The 8539-nt window shown below is 41.2% G+C and overlaps 1 long non-coding RNA gene across 1 annotated transcript; it reads right to left on the reverse strand.

The window, feature by feature from the left end:
- Window positions 1-5876: 5876 nt before the first annotated feature.
- On the reverse strand, window positions 5877-8224 carry LOC118168032. Its single transcript, XR_004751335.1, has 3 exons — window positions 8100-8224; window positions 7287-7381; window positions 5877-5939 (listed from the first exon to the last, which is right to left on the reverse strand). It is a non-coding gene; the product is annotated as an uncharacterized LOC118168032 (long non-coding RNA).
- Window positions 8225-8539: the final 315 nt, after the last annotated feature.

The raw sequence follows: 8539 nt of genomic DNA on the forward strand, positions 1-8539 counted from the left end.
GAAGACACACTAGTGGAACAGTAGAGTATCTTCAAAGGCCAGCATCTCAGAGAACTCCCTGGAGGAGCAACAGCATGGAGGTGAGTGCTCTCAGGCACCGTAGGTACTCAGCCTTATATGCAGCTGGGGCCCAAAGCACCCCTCTGCTCTGCCCTGGGGCGTACTGGCCCAGCTTATTGCACATCAGTAGGGGATAAAACCTTCACCTGCAGCATTTGGCACATCTACCACAAAGATGCACAAGGTGGAAATGCTGACTATGGCTCATTTAAAGACAAATACTTTCATTGTGGCTGAGAAAGGGACAATTGTCAGGGAGCCAGATTTTGGTTTGCGAAAGTAAAGCTTTAATTCATAGAGTTGCATCTCTACAAAGACACCGTACAGCAGGACTGGTGGTGACAAAAATCCTCTTTCTGCTGTTTACAGAAAAAATACGTAGCCTGCTGTCTTCAGGGGATTTAATGTCTGAGAAACAAGCACCTCATAAGGTTTAAACCAAGATTTCTCTCTGTGTTTCTGACAAAAGAGGAGATTCTCTGCTTCACATTCCTACAGCACACACCCAGATACATTCCTGTAGGAGTGAGAACCTAATTCATCTGAAAACAGACCTGCAGAAAATCTGTCAGCCAGGTTGGGCTTTGCACGGCCTCAACATGTGGCTAAAAATGTCCTGATGCCAGGAAAGGAGGAGAGGGGGAACAGCACGGCTGAAGGCTGGGGGGGGGGGGGGGGGGACTGCTTTTACAAGCAGCATCTCAGAGTGGCTGCTGTAACCCTGAAACCAATTTCTCATCAAGTCCCAATCCACAAATACAATTAGTTGGAAAATATCAAGATAATAATAGAGTGTTTTTACCTTCTTCTGAACATACATTGTTCCACTGAATATTTATGCGACCAAAAAATATGGAAAGAAATGGCTAAAGGTCAAGTGGTAAAAGAAAAATCACAGCCGCATCGAGACCTTAAAACTGAGAAGATGCAGTTACGCAGTTCAAGAATAGTATCTGAAGAACCAACCAAAGAACATTGGAACTCAGTTCCACTTTGGAACTCAGTTCCACTAGTATAAAAATCTGGAGCAGCTCCCCCAGCCTTCCCTTTTGCAACTGGTTTGTAATGTGCACATCGAACAAAATAATCAAAGCAGTCATCAGTAAATTATAAGCAAGTTTAAAAAAAGGAAGGAACCACAATATACTAATAGTTTGAAAGAATGTCATTTCCCAGCAAGATGCTGTAATTCCTTTGAATTTTGACTGAAGCCATCTTGGTAGAGTAAGATTAAGCTACGTTATACAGAGACCTATAGCAAAAAGCATACACCAAAACATCTGAAGTTCAGCTGGCTCTCTATTGTATTTTATCAGAAAATTATGTTTTCATGTTTCTTAGAGCAAATAGGTGATGCCTCTGGGCTTTTCTTCACAGATGACAAGCACAACATTTTGTAAAAAAAAAATTAAAAAAATCATGCAGATTCTTCATTAACATTGGCTTTAGCTGCTATTAAAGAACTTTTTTCCCTTCCATATTAATATAGTTGACTGTGGGGAGAAAATGTTTTAACTTATTCTTTTTGGAAAAGTTTAAATATGGCAAGGTGGCAGAACTACATTTTGGGCTAGATCATCCTTCCAAAGTAGCTTCTTTTAACCTTCAACATACTTTTACTACAATTTTTTTTTTTTTTTTTTGTAGATAAAGACCAACTTATTTGGGGAATTAAACAGCCAAAATCTTCATGATGATGTAATGAGTAACAAGCTATTCGAAATAATTGATTCCAAGTATTTTGCTGAGCTGTATAAAATATCCAGATAATCAAAGAGTACTAAGCTCCAGAAAACTATGGAAGCTTTTACAGAGGCTACATTGACTCATTCTTTTTTTTTATTTTGTTTTGTTTTTGTTTGTTTGTTGTTTAGCTTCTTGTCATTCTGTTACATTAATCATAATCATATTTGTAATTGTTAATCAAACTTGGAGAAATAACTATTGCCTTTTTTTTTTTAATTCAATGTGAGAAGTAATCTTTCATTCCTCCCCTATTTTACTGGCCTAATTTTGCTTTTGTTCATAATCTTTGCAAAATCACTCCTGATACATATGAACACTTCAGGAAAAAGATAAAGAATAAAGAACAAGAAAAGAAAAAAGCATAGAGACTCTTTCACAAAATACACGCAAGATATTATTCAAAATGACAGGACTGTATTTTCTTTTGATATTTCAGGCAGAACATTCCTGAAAGAGCCATGCCCTCCCACCATCTTCAGGAAGCTGGTTGGACAACTGTGAAGGTTAGCAAATAATAAATGTCAAGAATATTGAAGTAATGAGATCATTGCCTGGCAGACAAACTATTTTGAAGACTAAAATCCAAGATACATAGAATACTGTGCAGCCAGTGGATACGGTCAAGATAAAGGATGGCCGCACAGAAATATACTTGAAATCCTATAATCCATTTGTCCATAACTATTTCCAGTCGTCAGAATCGAGAGCAAACAAACAAAGCAATGTGACCTTAGCAGAAAAGATAAAGTCAACTGCAAACAAATCTAGAATTCCCCTTCTCTCATCAACATGCTCGAAATGCCCTCTGCAGCCCGCTCGGGAGAGGAGCGCAGAGCACAGCCAGAAAGCCATCCCTGCACCAACACCCTTGTGACCCACGCGCTCAGCAACGGGATGAAAGCAAGTGCCATATCAATTTCATTTCCATTCATCATTGTTAAGCTTCAGTTTAAGAAAGTTTCATTGCCCATAAATACTCAAATCATAAGCAGCTGCACATGATATCATTTGGAGCACGGTTGCATAACGCGTATTTCCCCCGAGCTTTGTCCTTAAGCTGCAGCCTGACAGGCATCAGCCAGGGCCAGCCTGCTCTCGAAAAAAAGCCTGCGCAGCGTTTTTACATTTAGCAGCTGAACCAAACTTCACAAAAGCAGCCGAAAAGAATTGGTAAAAGGTCGGGATAGATTGACTGTTTCCAAATTGGAATACTAATGATGATCTTTAATGAAGCCTGACAGTACAATCTGTTTCTTATTGTTCCCTAAGTGCTGGCTACTGATCATATTCACTGGCTTTAGGTGACGGGGACAGACAGGGACAAATGGGCCCCACTGGTGAGCAGGACTGGGCACAGCTGATCTTTCAACATGGATTAAATTAATTAAAATGATTCTCACATCAGAATAATCAATCTTTTTATGTTATCATCATAGTGGTTATTAATTTTGAATGATGTCTAATTGGTGCCACTGCTGTTTGGGTCAGCTGGCTTGGTAATCTTCTTAGAAAGCAGGAAAGAATAGGTAATTTTAGCTCCTGTGGCAGGGAGCAGGGGAGCTGCAGGAGGAAAAAAAAAATCACCAACCTGTTTAAATACCCCTAATAATGTCGAAGAAGAATGGAGAAAGCAGGCAAAACACTTGCAAGACCCAAACAGTGAAAACTGACCTGGCTTTATTAATTTCACTGCTCTTAATAGACTGTAAAATTAAGGCCTAGCCACCACCACTTTCTCACGGTGGCCTCAGAGAAATGTTTTCATGTAGTGTTGACAGGAAGCACAACTGGAAATGCTTCCTTTCATTTGCTGGGCAGGGACAAGTATGCTCAGCGCTGGACAGGACTCTCACAGGCACCAGCAAACGGCGTGGTGTGCTCAGGCTGGAGGCGGTCAGTACCTGGCCCAGCTATTGCAGGGTTTGGTCCCACCTCAACCAAGGATGTCTCCAATTTCTTTGCACAACCAGTCGTTTGAAACCAGTGGCTGTTACGAGATTAGGACCAGGAAAATGTGGTCTCCTATGTAATTTTTCAAGGTACCTAAGCACTTTAAAACATCAGTGGGAGTTTAGGAGAAAATACAGAAGGACCTCCGGTGTTGAGCGGGGTTGCCCATCTGCACAGTTTTGAAGTTTGGGCTGGATGTGTCTTCTCCACAGCTATCTGCTCAAACAACTGTAAATGCCTAAATTCATCCCTGCAAGTGGACACGGAGCCTACTGCTTGTTTCAATTAAAACAGAGTGAGAGAAGAACAAGTTCCGGGCCTTACACCAGCAAACAGACATGTAGCGAGGTCAGAGCACGACTCCGGACAGCACTGGTAAGGCACGTAGTTTTTCCTCTTGTCACTTTTGGAACATCAATATATGAGTAGCACCTCGAATGATCTAACATACCAAATTGTTTGCGTCTTGCCTATTTGTCATCATAAATATACAGCAGAAATAGCTTTACTTGAAGGAACAGCCGAAGAACAATTCATCTGGGATGGCATCTGTTTCGTCGGTGCAGCAGATATTTAGATGATACACGTCCAAATAATCTAAACAAACATTAATGCTGGCAGAGGACGCATGATAGCTCTCTCTTCCCTGGCAACAGGAGGCATTGTGCTCTCTACAAGTCCAGTTTCAGCTCACCTTTCTCCAACCACACTCTCCAGCTAGACAACCAACTGTTTTAGGACAAGTAAACCAATTCCATTTGCCATACAAATAGAGGACTGCAATCACGACTTTCCCTTGAGTGAGCTCTTCAATAGCCTGTAAACACACTGCTTCTTGGGCAGTGCTCAGATTACATTTCTTTGGAAGGTCTCTCATCTTCACTATGCCAGTTCAGCTCTAACCCTGCTAGCTAGCAGAGGTAGCAGAGGACAGTGGGGAAGCAGGGGCAGCACACCTATGTGAGCAACTCACGCTGCAAACCCTCCACAGGCGGCCTACCTCCAGTGCTCCAGTCTCAGAGCAAGCAACACCTTCCTGGAGAATTCCTCCTTCCAGATGCTCCTCACGACAACATGCGTGATAACCCTTACGCCCCGTCCACACGTACCACTGCTGCAGGACCAGCCTCAGCTGGCGCAGAGCTCCTGTCGGTGCCGGCTGTGGGAATGCTGCAGGACGGGCACAGGGCAGCATAGGGTGCATATGTCTCGCTACAGCATCCTTTAGTTTTCCTCTAGGAGGATGGCATCATTGTTGCAATGCCCGTCTGATCTAAAAACCTGGTTGGACTGGAGTAAAAACACTTGAGAAAAATACTGTCACATACATAGGCCCTACAAAGTCAACAGCAAACCCATCAACTCAGGAGCATGCACCCACCTCTCCAGATGGCCTCTTCTAGCCTTAGCTACGTTATGTGATTCTTCTAAACCTCATCTGCTGATCTTGTCAGGCTATACTACAGGCCACAATTCCCTTCACATCGTAACTCAGGGGGGGGGAAAAGAGACTTTAAAACTTTTTAATTACTAGTGCTCTAGACAGCCATTCCACAGCAATAAGAAAGCAAGACAAACCTCAACCAAATTACTTAACGACAGAAAAAAAAAAATAAAATATTTCTATATGGTAGAGCCCAAACCTTCATCCAAGTCTGGGGAGCTGAAATATCCAGATCCGGGTCCTATTTCATAAACTGAAAGGATTAATACTTTTTAGATGAAGTTTCTTTTTACCTTTACTCTACGCACATTCCCACTAATTCTTCTGCTGTGTTTGCTAAGATGGGGCACACTGATCTCATTCAACAGTGTTAATAACTGTTTAGACAAGGAGTAAGGTACACACTATAGAAGCCAACCTATTGTTTCTGAACCCAGCACCGCTTTTCTTTGTATATGACGTTGGCTAAGCTATATCTCTATCTTTATCTTTGTTTCTTTGTCTGAATGGGCAGTTCTAGTAAGGATTTTAAAGCAAACTAAAGCTAAAATATTACTAGTGCTCCCCAAAGTAAGCATTTTGCAAACAATTGTTATGGGGTTTTCATTTTATTATTTTTTTTAAATGGATATTGTGCGTTGGTTAATGGGTATTGACTATCGGTTACTGCCCCGTGGAACAGCAGCAGCTCCCGGCAGTCATATCCAAGACTGACATTCTATTCTTTTTTTTTCCACACCTGCCGTCAGAAGAGATAAGGATGTTCAAAAAGTCTCACTGAAAGGTGTATCGAACATTTTATTTCCACAGTGACAAGAGTCTGAGACAAAAAACAGATATTTTGAAAGCTACACCAGGTTATCTTTGCTTAGTCTTTGAATCATACATGAACTGAAATCTTCTTATACTCTGTTTAGAGACACAGCTGGGGTTTTGATTGGGGTTTCAAAATTCCTCCAAGTATGATGATACGTTAAGCAAGCACATTAAGGGACCCACTTAATTAAAAAAATCAGTTCTCAAGCATGCGTGTTGTATTGCTATCTAGCTTTACTTTTTGTCCAAACACATCTAAATATAACACTTCCTGCTCTTCCTCAGAAACATGATGCTTTTAACTCGCAGTTGGCTTGTACCTAAAAGCAAGCAGCAGCATGGCTGATGTCTCCTTGTAGCAAAATAGTGATTCAGCAGAAAGTAGAATGAACATCTTCCCTAACACGACAGCAGCAGTACTACTGTAAACATTGTACTGGGCTGCAAAATGCTCACCCTTGCACACACAAAATGTTTCAGTCCTGAGAATTTTGCTACTACTTGAAAGCTGTACAAGTGCCATCATTTCATCCCTAAACCCTGCCCCAAACCACCGTGCACATCTGCGAATCCAGTGAAGACGACAGCCATGCCGTCTGCAACAGCCAACCCGTTCAAGAACCAGAAGATCCAGGACCACAACCAAGATCAGAAGAGAAACCTTGCAAGCCAGACCAGAAAGGAGATCCAACAGCTGAACTTACTAGCTAAACAATATGAATATTTTCTGGCTACCCACTTTATATAGACTCTTCTCCAAAACAGGACAACATGACCTGGAGAACTTTTATTACTTCAGGATTCCCACCAAAAATCTCCAATCCTGGACGAGATACTGCTTCAAATAGTGCAGGACCAGAAGCCTCCAACAAGCTCTTTCTTTTAACTCCCATCTGACTGTAAATGTATTCTTGCTTTACGAACTCCGCATCTCATCGATGCATAATTACATCAAAGGAAAGCAACATGGGAAAAGAGAACTCGTGTACACTGAGAACACAGCTTAAGCAGAGCCAGGGTAAACTATTTGCAGAGAAAGCTCTCCTGTCCTCTAGTGACCACGATTTCCACACAACCTATTTGGATCCTGTCAGATTTTTGTAAAGAAAACTCAGCTCCTAATGGTGGTTTTTAGTTTATGTGGTGACAGGCTTTCTGGAATTCCACATTTCTACATTCTTTTTGTTCCCCTAAATACTTTCCCTGCAGGAAAATGCACTGATTCCACACAACTATAATAGCTAAGTCCTCTAGCAAATGTCTTAAGTACCTGATTTTGAATAACACCTTGTCCGAGGAATTGGTCAGTTGTTAACCTTTAACCCTATGTACTGCCATGCAGGAGGAATCCGCTTAAAATTCTCCCTGCAAAGATACACAAGAAGTAGCATTAAGGCTATTTGACCTCAGGATTTTCTGAAGGTAACTTTTGCGTGCAACTTTCTCACATCTTTTTCCAATTGCAAACAATGCTTTAAACAACTTTTATGGTCCTTTTTTTTTCCCCTCTATTTTTTCTGTTCCCATTTAGCAGTGAAAAAAATGGTAAGTCTTTAAAAGAAAAGGAAAGAAAGAAGGGAAAAAAAAGGGTTACTAATAATATAGAATTGGCAAGTACCTAAGAAGCTGTATTTACTTTCCCTAGGACAGGGAACATAAACTTTATCAGACAACTGATCTTGCAGAAAATAGAGTCAGTTCACAGGGAAAGGTGAAAAGTTAGGTACAGTCCTGCCTCAGGCATGCAGCAAAAAGCAACCCATATGCCTATAGCATGGGCCGATGCAGTTACATTTTTATGTAACATAAACCAAACATCTAGAACAAATAAACAGAAAGTCGCTGCTGCAGGCAGATAAGGCAACATATGTTTGTTTGTTTTAAAAAAAGGCAGTTATAGCTCTACCACACCATATTAAATTCTCTTTTAATAAGAAAAAGAGTCCGACATTAGTTATCTTGTGCCTGGGTTGCAGTAGTGAAGGTGCTGAAAGGAGCTGTGAGACCTATACATGATGCCAAGTTACAGCTTTCCTCCGGCACTTCATATTAGAAAGTACCATCAGTATATATTTGGTCTCACCTTCCCTTTAACTGCATTTCTAACCACTCTGCTGAAACCACGAGTGAAATTGTGCCCCTGCTGAACTTACTGGAAATTCTGCTGCTGACTTCAGTGGAGCTAGAAAGCCATCAGTCAGATGGAGAATTCCTTTGCAAATAGAAATAATTCAGTGATAAATAGACACCAACAACTACTGAACCCTGGAAACAAATGCAGCATTCATCTACCCCCAACTTGTACTGGCAAAAAAGTATTATTTTGAGGGCGACCAAGAAGAGAACTGTTATCTAAAGCAAAAAACGAGAAGACAGGCTGAAAAATCCATTTTCCTGAAATCCAGAAGAGGTTGCTGTTTACGCTAAGACTGCTGTGAACCCTGGCACTACCATTGTGCTGTTTCTGTCTTAGAGCCCAAGATGTAGAACTCAAAGAGTGTTCGCAATTCAACAGGGTAAAGC

This window comes from Oxyura jamaicensis, chromosome 5, assembly GCF_011077185.1.
Source record: "Oxyura jamaicensis isolate SHBP4307 breed ruddy duck chromosome 5, BPBGC_Ojam_1.0, whole genome shotgun sequence".
NCBI classification, from domain to species: Eukaryota; Metazoa; Chordata; class Aves; order Anseriformes; family Anatidae; genus Oxyura; species Oxyura jamaicensis.